This window comes from Chiloscyllium punctatum, unplaced genomic scaffold (genome assembly GCF_047496795.1).
Source record: "Chiloscyllium punctatum isolate Juve2018m unplaced genomic scaffold, sChiPun1.3 scaffold_690, whole genome shotgun sequence".
NCBI lineage: Eukaryota > Metazoa > Chordata > Chondrichthyes > Orectolobiformes > Hemiscylliidae > Chiloscyllium > Chiloscyllium punctatum.
This window is the reverse complement of record NW_027310424.1, coordinates 39574-49573: the sequence shown is the minus strand read 5'-3', so window position 1 is coordinate 49573 and position 10000 is coordinate 39574.

Genomic DNA, 10000 nt, shown 5'->3' with positions numbered 1-10000 from the left:
TTTGACGTCAATTTTCCAAGGAGGCGAATGCAAGGCTTCAGAGGGACTTTGAGTGTTCGGGGGCGGGGTAGCTCAGCCGGATTTGCCCCGGCGGTTCTGCGGACGGTGTTGACTTCGAGGGCGGACCGGCCCCCGTGTTCAGTCCGAATATCGTGCATTGTTAACGGCGGGAAGTGTTCCAAAAGGGAATGGGATTGAATGTGACTGCTGAAGCCGACTTTGAGACCTGTAACGCGGGTAGCTCAGCCGGATTTGACCCGGCGGTTCTGGCGACGGTCTCGCCTTCGAGGGGGGAGCGCCCCGCGTGTTCAGGCCGAATTTTGTGCATTTCCATCGGCGGGAAGAGGTCCAAACGGGAATGGGATTGAATGTGACTGCTGAAGCCGACATTGAGACCTCTAACGCGGGTAGCTCGGCAGGATTTGACCCGGCGGTTCTGCCGAAGGTCTCACCTTCGAGGGGGGAGCGTCCCGCGTGTTCAGGCCGAATATCGTGCATTGTTAACGGCGGGAAGTGTTCCAAAAGGGAATGGGATTGAATGTGACTGCTGAAGCCGACATTGAGACCTCTAACGCGGGTAGCTCGGCCGGATTTGACCCGGCGGTTCTGGCGACGGTCTCGCCTTCGAGGGGGGAGCGTCCCGCGTGTTCAGGCCGAATTTTGTGCATTTCCATCGGCGGGAAGAGGTCCAAACGGGAATGGGATTGAATGTGACTGCTGAAGCCGACATTGAGACCTCTAACGCGGGTAGCTCGGCAGGATTTGACCCGGCGGTTCTGCCGAAGGTCTCACCTTCGAGGGGGGAGCGCCCACCGTGTACAGGCCGATTTTCATGCATTTCCAACCGTGGGAAGGGGGCCGAAAGGGGATGGGGGTGAATGTGACTGCTCAACCCGACTTTGAGGCATCTAACCCGGGTAGCTCAGCCGGGTTTGACCCGGCGGTTCTGCCGACGGCCTCGCCTTCGAGGGGGGAGCGTCCCCCGTGTACAGGCCGATTTTCATGCATTTCGAACCGTGGGAAGTGGCCCAAAAGGGGATGGGAGTGAATGTGACTGCTCAACCCGACTTTGGCGCTTCCGAGCCGGGTAGCTCAGCCGGGTTTGACCCGGCGGTTCTGCCGACGGTCTCGTCTTCGAGGCGGGTGCCTCCCCCGTGTACAGGCCGATTTTCATGCATTTCGTACCGTGGGAAGTGGTCCAAAAGGGAATGGGGGTGGACGTGACTGCTCATACCGACATCGAGACTTGTAAGCCGTGTAGCTCGGCCGGGTTTGATCCGGCGGGTCTGCCGACGGTCTCGTCTTCGAGAGGGGGGCCTCCCCCGTGTACAGGCCGATTTTCGTGCATTTCCAACGGTGGGAAGAGGTTCATAAGGGGATGGGGGTGAATGTGACTGCTCAACCCGACTCTGAGGCTTCTAACCCGGGTAGCTCGGCCGGGTTTGACCCGGCGGTTCTGCCGTCGGTCTCGCCTTCGAGAGGGGCGCCTCCCCCGTGTACAGGCCGATTTTCGTGCATTTCCAACGGTGGGAAGAGGTTCAAAAGGGGATGGGGGTGAATGTGACTGCTCAACCCGACTCTGAGGCTTCTAACCCGGGTAGCCCGGCCGGGTTTGACCCGGCGGTTCTGCCGTCGGTCTCGCCTTCGAGGGCGGAGCCTCCCCCGTGTACAGGCCGATTTTCGTGCATTTCAAACCGTGGGAAGCGGTCCAAAAGGGGATGGGAGTGAATGTGACTGCTCATACCGACCTTGGCGCTTCCGACCCGGGTAGCTCAGCCGGGTTTGACCCGGCGGTTCTGCCGACGGTCTCGCCTTCGAGGGGGGAGCGTCCCCCGTGTTCAGGCCGAATTTTGTGCATTTCGAACCGTGGGAAGTTGCCCAAAAGTCGATGGGAGTGAATGTGACTGCTCAACCCGACTTTGGCGCTTCCGAGCCGGGTAGCTCAGCCGGGTTTGACCCGGCGGTTCTGCCGACGGTCTCGTCTTCGAGGCGGGTGCCTCCCCCGTGTACAGGCCGATTTTCATGCATTTCGTACCGTGGGAAGTGGTCCAAAAGGGAATAGGGGTGGACGTGACTGCTCATACCGACATTGAGACTTGTAAGCCGTGTAGCTCGGCCGGGTTTGATCCGGCGGGTCTGCCGACGGTCTCGTCTTCGAGGCGGGTGCCTCCCCCGTGTACAGGCCGATTTTCGTGCATTTCGAACCGTGGGAAGTGGTCCAAAAGGGGATGGGGGTGGACGTGACTGCTCAACCCGACTTTGAGGCTTCTAACCCGGGTAGCTCGGCCGGGTTTGACCCGTCGATTCTGCCGATGGTCTCGTTTTGGAGGGGGGAGCCTCCCCCGTGTTCAGTCCGATTTTCGTGCATTTCGAACCGTGGGAAGTGGCCCAAAAGGGGATGGGAGTGAATGTGACTGCTCATACCGACTTTGGCGCTTCCGAGCCTGGTAGCTCAGCCGGGTTTGATCCGGCGGTTCTGCCGACGGTCTCGTCTTCGAGGCGGCTCCCTCCCCCGTGTACAGGCCGATTTTCATGCATTTGCAACGGTGGGAAGTTGCCCAAAAGGGGATGGGAGTGAATGTGACTGCTCAACCCGACTTTGGCGCTTCCGAGCCTGGTAGCTCAGCCGGGTTTGAACCGGCGGTTCTGCCGACGGTCTCGTCTTCGAGGCGGCTCCCTCCCCCGTGTACAGGCCGATTTTCGTGCATTTCGAACCGTGGGAAGTGGTCCAAAAGGGAATGGGGGTGGACGTGACTGCTCAACCCGACTCTGAGGCTTCTAACCCGGGTAGCTCGGCCGGGTTTGATCCGGCGGTTCTGCCGACGGTCTCGTCTTCGAGGCCGGTGCCTCCCCCGTGTACAGGCCGATTTTCGTGCATTTCCAACGGTGGGAAGTGGTCCAAAAGGGAATGGGGGTGGACGTGTCTGCTCATACCGACTTTGAGACTTGTAAGCCGGGTAGCTCAGCCGGGTTTGTTCCGGCGGTTCTGCCGACGGTCTCGTCATCGAGGGGGGAGCCTCCCCCGTGTCCAGGCCGATTTTCATGCATTTCCAACCGTGGGAAGTGGTCCAAAAGGGAATGGGGGTGAATGTGACTGCTCATACCGACTTTGAGACTTTTAAGCCGGGTAGCTCAGCCGGGTTTGACCCGGCGGTTCTGCCGACGGTCTCGCCTTCGAGGGGGGAGCGTCCCCCGTGTTCAGGCCGAATTTTGTGCATTTCGAACCGTGGGAAGTTGCCCAAAAGTCGATGGGAGTGAATGTGACTGCTCAACCCGACTTTGAGACTTGTAAGCCGGGTAGCTCAGCCGGGTTTGACCCGGCGGTTCTGCCGACGGTCTCGTCTTCGAGGCGGGTGCCTCCCCCGTGTACAGGCCGATTTTCATGCATTTCGTACCGTGGGAAGCGGTCCAAAAGGGGATGGGAGTGAACGTGACTGCTCATACCGACTTTGGCGCTTCCGAGCCGGGTAGCTCAGCCGGGTTTGACCCGGCGGGTCTGCCGACGGTCTCGCCTTCGAGGGGGGAGCGTCCCCCGTGTTCAGGCCGAATCTTGTGCATTTCGAACCGTGGGAAGTTGCCCAAAAGTCGATGGGAGTGAATGTGACTGCTCAACCCGACTTTGAGACTTGTAAGCCGGGTAGCTCAGCCGGGTTTGACCCGGCGGTTCTGCCGACGGTCTCGTCTTCGAGGCCGGTGCCTCCCCCGTGTACAGGCCGATTTTCGTGCATTTCCAACGGTGGGAAGTGGTCCAAAAGGGAATGGGGGTGGACGTGTCTGCTCATACCGACTTTGAGACTTGTAAGCCGGGTAGCTCAGCCGGGTTTGTTCCGGCGGTTCTGCCGACGGTCTCGTCATCGAGGGGGGAGCCTCCCCCGTGTCCAGGCCGATTTTCATGCATTTCCAACCGTGGGAAGTGGTCCAAAAGGGAATGGGGGTGAATGTGACTGCTCATACCGACTTTGAGACTTTTAAGCCGGGTAGCTCGGCCGGGTTTGACCCGGCGGTTCTGCCGACGGTCTCGTCTTCGAGGCGGGTGCCTCCCCCGTGTACAGGCCGATTTTCGTGCATTTCGAACCGTGGGAAGTGGTCTAAAAGTCGATGGGAGTGAACGTGACTGCTCAACCCGACTTTGAGACTTGTAAGCCGGGTAGCTCAGCCAGGTTTGACCCGGCGGTTCTGCCGACGGTCTCGCCTTCGAGGGCGGACCCTCCCCCGTGTACAGGCCGGTTTTCGTGCATTTCGAACCGTGGGAAGTGATCCAAAAGGGAATGGGGGTGAACGTGACTGCCCAACCCGGCTTTGAGACTTGTAAGCCGGGTAGCTCAGCCGGGTTGGACCCGGCGGTTCTGCCGACGGTCTCGACTTCGAGGCGGGTGCCTCCCCCGTGTACAGGCCGATTTTCATGCATTTGCAACGGTGGGAAGTTGCCCAAAAGTCGATGGGAGTGAATGTGACTGCTCAACCCGACTTCGAGACTTGTAAGCCGGGTAGCTCAGCCGGGTTTGACCCGGCGGTTCTGCCGACGGTCTCGCCTTCGAGGGGGGAGCCTCCCCCGTGTACAGGCCGATTTTCGTGCATTTCCAACGGTGGGAACAGGTTCAAAAGGGGATGGGAGTGATTGTGACTGCTCAACCCGACTCTAGGGCTTCTAACCCGGGTAGCCCGGCCGGGTTTGACCCGGCGGTTCTGCCGACGGTCTCGTCTTCGAGGCGGGTGCCTCCCCCGTATACAGGCCGATTTTCATGCATTTCGAACCGTGGGAAGTGGTCCAAAAGGGAATGGGGGTGGACGTGTCTGCTCATACCGACTTTGAGACTTGTAAGCCGGGTAGCTCAGCCGGGTTTGATCCGGCGGTTCTGCCGACGGTCTCGCCTTCGAGGGGGGAGCCTCCCCCGTGTTCAGTCCGATTTCCATGCATTTCCAACCGTGGGAAGTTGCCCAAAAGGGGATGGGAGTGAATGTGACTGCTCAACCCGACTTTGGCGCTTCCGAGCCGGGTAGCTCAGCCGGGTTTGACCCGGCGGTTCTGCCGACGGTCTCGTCTTCGAGGCGGGTGCCTCCCCCGTATACAGGCCGATTTTCATGCATTTCGAACCGTGGGAAGTGGTCCAAAAGGGAATGGGGGTGGACGTGTCTGCTCATACCGACTTTGAGACTTGTAAGCCGGGTAGCTCAGCCGGGTTTGATCCGGCGGTTCTGCCGACGGTCTCGCCTTCGAGGGGGGAGCCTCCCCCGTGTTCAGTCCGATTTCCATGCATTTCCAACCGTGGGAAGTTGCCCAAAAGGGGATGGGAGTGAATGTGACTGCTCAACCCGACTTTGGCGCTTCCGAGCCGGGTAGCTCAGCCGGGTTTGACCCGGCGGTTCTGCCGACGGTCTCGTCTTCGAGGCGGGTGCCTCCCCCGTGTACAGGCCGATTTTCATGCATTTGGAACCGTGGGAAGTGGTCCAAAAGGGAATGGGGGTGGACGTGACTGCTCATACCGACTTTGAGACTTGTAAGCCGGGTAGCTCAGCCGGGTTTGACCCGGCGGTTCTGCCGACGGTCTCGCCTTCGAGGGGGGAGCCTCCCCCGTGTTCAGTCCGATTTTCGTGCATTTCCCACGGTGGGAAATGGTATCTTTCATTACGGGGACAAGGGTCTGAAGCGGTGAAGTCAGTAACCGGCATAGTTAAGGAAAGGGTTCGAATTTTCTCAACAGTACGAAAAAAGTGAGCAGGGAAGCTAGAGAAGGTGTCAGTGAGTCCCAAACGAGTGAACCGCAAAACTTAGGGAAATGCCCGAAAGCGTTTTAAAGGGTGAAATCGGGAACGAGGAAATGATCGGAAAGTGCCTGAAAGTGCTAAATGAGTAAACAGAAAAACGATGAAAAATGTTTGAAAAGAAGAAGTGAGTAACCAGGAAAACTTAGAAAAATGTTCAAAACGAAGAAATCAGTAACCAGGAAAACTTAGAAAAATGATCAAAAAGAAGAAATGAGTAACCAGGAAAACTTAGAAAAATGTTTAAAAAGAAGAAATCAGTAACCAGGAAAACTTAGGAAAATGTTTAAAAAGAAGAAATCAGTAACCAGAAAAACTGCGAAAAATGTTTAAAAAGAAGAAATGAGTAACCAGAAAAACTTAGAAAAATGTTTAAAAAGAAGAAATCAGTAACCAGGAAAACTTAGAAAAATGTTTAAAAAGAAGAAATCAGTAACCAGGAAAACTTAGAAAAATGTTTAAAAAGAAGAAATCAGTAACCAGGAAAACTTAGAAAAATGTTATAAAAGAAGAAGTGAGTAACCAGAAAAACTTAGAAAAATGTTTAAAAAGAAGAAATCAGTAACCAGAAAAACTGCGAAAAATGTTTAAAAAGAAGAAATCAGTAACCAGACAAACTGCGAAAAATGTTTAAAAAGAAGAAATCAGTAACCAGGAAAACTTAGAAAAATGTTTAAAAAGAAGAAGTGAGTAACCAGAAAAACTTAGAAAAATGTTTAAAAAGAAGAAATCAGTAACCAGAAAAACTGCGAAAAATGTTTAAAAAGAAGAAATCAGTAACCAGACAAACTGCGAAAAATGTTTAAAAAGAAGAAATCAGTAACCAGGAAAACTTAGAAAAATGTTTAAAAAGAAGAAGTGAGTAACCAGAAAAACTTAGAAAAATGTTTAAAAAGAAGAAATCAGTAACCAGAAAAACGGCGAAAAATGTTTAAAAAGAAGAAATCAGTAACCAGGAAAACTTAGAAAAATGTTTAAAAAGAAGAAATCAGTAACCAGAAAAACTGCGAAAAATGTTTAAAAAGAAGAAATCAGTAACCAGAAAAACTTAGAAAAATGTTTAAAAAGAAGAAGTGAGTAACCAGAAAAACTTAGAAAAATGTTTAAAAAGAAGAAATCAGTAACCAGAAAAACGGCGAAAAATGTTTAAAAAGAAGAAATCAGTAACCAGACAAACTGCGAAAAATGTTTAAAAAGAAGAAATCAGTAACCAGAAAAACTTAGAAAAATGTTTAAAAAGAAGAAATCAGTAACCAGAAAAACTTAGAAAAATGTTTCAAAAGAAGAAGTGAGTAACCAGAAAAACTTAGAAAAATGTTTAAAAAGAAGAAGTGAGTAACCAGAAAAACTTAGAAAAATGTTTAAAAAGAAGAAATCAGTAACCAGAAAAACTTAGAAAAATGTTTAAAAAGAAGAAATCAGTAACCAGAAAAACTGCGAAAAATGTTTAAAAAGAAGAAATCAGTAACCAGGAAAACTTAGAAAAATGTTTAAAAAGAAGAAATGAGTAACCAGGAAAACTTAGAAAAATGTTTAAAAAGAAGAAATGAGTAACCAGGAAAACTTAGAAAAATGTTTAAAAAGAAGAAATCAGTAACCAGAAAAACTTAGAAAAATGTTTAAAAAGAAGAAATCAGTAACCAGAAAAACGGCGAAAAATGTTTAAAAAGAAGAAATGAGTAACCAGAAAAACTTAGAAAAATGTTTAAAAAGAAGAAATCAGTAACCAGAAAAACGGCGAAAAATGTTTAAAAAGAAGAAATCAGTAACCAGAAAAACTTAGAAAAATGTTTAAAAAGAAGAAGTGAGTAACCAGAAAAACTTAGAAAAATGTTTAAAAAGAAGAAATGAGTAACCAGAAAAACTTAGAAAAATGTTTAAAAAGAAGAAATCAGTAACCAGAAAAACTTAGAAAAATGTTTAAAAAGAAGAAATGAGTAACCAGAAAAACTTAGAAAAATGTTTAAAAAGAAGAAATCAGTAACCAGAAAAACGGCGAAAAATGTTTAAAAAGAAGAAATCAGTAACCAGAAAAACGGCGAAAAATGTTTAAAAAGAAGAAATCAGTAACCAGACAAACTGCGAAAAATGTTTAAAAAGAAGAAATCAGTAACCAGAAAAACTTAGAAAAATGTTTAAAAAGAAGAAATCAGTAACCAGGAAAACTTGGAAAAAAACACTTAGAAAAATTTTCAGCAAAGTGTGAAAAATATTCTAAGTGTCAGCGGAGGAAAATGCTGCAGCATCGGGAAAGATTCGCAAACTTACACCGAACATGTGCTCCGAAGTGCCGGAGGAATTGGGTGAATTGAGCCCGGCAAATGGCCAGCTGTCGTTTTGTGCCTGCAGCCCGAAAACTTTAACTTTGTCTGTCGCGGAAGTCCGGACCGAGAAAAATCCAAACGGTTTTGACCGGACCGAGTTCCAGACCGATGCAGTCAAATTTGGAATTCAGACCCATTCAGTGCCACTTGTAGTTTTTCCGCAGTGAGGTTGGCGGGGTACCCGGAGATATATGGGAACACGATTTTTAGAACAAAATGGCGGCGCGGGACCGTTCTGAAAGGCATCCGAAAAACGGTTCCACGGGCATAGCACTTTAATGACAGGTATGAGTGCATGCCGGAGAGCTCTTGGAAGTCGAATTTTTGACACTTTGTCAATTTTTTGACAGATTTGACAAACTCTTTCTGTCTGTTCTAAGAGTCAGTCAGAGACTTGTGCGGCGGTCTTTTGACACTATTGGAGGGCGGGCAAACCCCACGTTGACTCCGGCCGTCCCTCCACAGGCGCTCGTGTCCAAAATGAAGGCGAGAGACGCGAGTGGCCTGGTTCCCTTGGGTGTTGCCAAGAAGGCTGCGGGCTGACCGTTGCCTGAGCACTCCCTAAAGCCTCTTGTGATGAGAGCAGACCTCGCCTGCCGCACGACCGGCTCTGGGAGTCGTTGGGCCGCTATTTGTGAATAGTCTGGTCCTCCTCTGCCACCCGGACAAGCGCGATGGCTCTGCCGCCCTGCGGTGCTCGTCACCCAGGTTTGGGGAACACGATACTCGTAACAAAAATAAAAGGCGGCTCGGGACCTGCAGGCGAAAGGGGTCCCGTGGTGCTAAGCACGTCGACTTCGGGTCTCGGTGCAAGCCGGAGAGCTCACGGAAGTCTAAAGTTTTCGGCACGTGGTCGAATCTTTTCAAAGGCTTACCCGGCTCTTTCCGTCCATTCTGAGAGTAAGTCAGAGGCCGGTGCGGAGGTCTCTTGACAATCGGAGGGGGTGGTGGCCCTCCGCAGGCGCTCGTGTCGAAAATGAAGGCGAGAGACGCGAGTGGCCTGGTTCCCCTGGGTGTTGCCAGGAAGGCTGCGGGCTGACCCTTGCCTGAGCACTCCCTAAAGCCTCTTGTGATGACAGCAGACCTCGCGCGCCGCACGACCGGCTCTGGGAGTCGTTGGGCCGCTATCTGTGAATAGTCTGGTCCTCCTCTGCCACCCGGCCAAGTGCGATGGCTCTGCCGCCCTGCGGTGCTCGTCACGCAGGTATGGGGCACACGATGCTCGTAACAGCAAATAAAGGCGGCTCGGGACCTGCAGGCGAAAGGGGTCCCGTGGTGCTTAGCACGTCGACTTCGGGTCTCGGTGCAAGCCGGAGAGCTCACGGAAGTCTAAAGTTTTCGGCACGTGGTCGAATCTTTTGAAAGGCTTACCCGGCTCTTTCCGTCCATTCTGAGAGTCAGTCAGAGGCCGGTGCGGCGGTCTATTGACGACCGGAGGCTCCCATGGGTGTTGCGATGAGGGTGGAGGGCACAGAACCTTGCCTTAGCACTCCCTAATAAAGCCTCTTGTGAAGAGAGCAGACCTCGCGCGCCGCACGACCGGCTCTGGGAGTCGTTGGGCCGCTATCTGTGAATAGTCTGGTCCTCCTCTGCCACCCGGCCAAGTGCGATGGCTCTGCCGCCCTGCGGTGCTCGTCACGCAGGTATGGGGCACACGATGCTCGTAACAGCAAATAAAGGCGGCTCGGGACCTGCAGGCGAAAGGGGTCCCGTGGTGCTTCGCACGTCGACTTCGGGTCTCGGTGCAAGCCGGAGAGCTCACGGAAGTCTAAAGTTTTCGGCACGTGGTCGAATCTTTTGAAAGGCTTACCCGGCTCTTTCCGTCCATTCTGAGAGTCAGTCAGAGGCCGGTGCGGCGGTCTATTGACGACCGGAGGCTCCCATGGGTGTTGCGATGAGGGTGGAGGGCACAG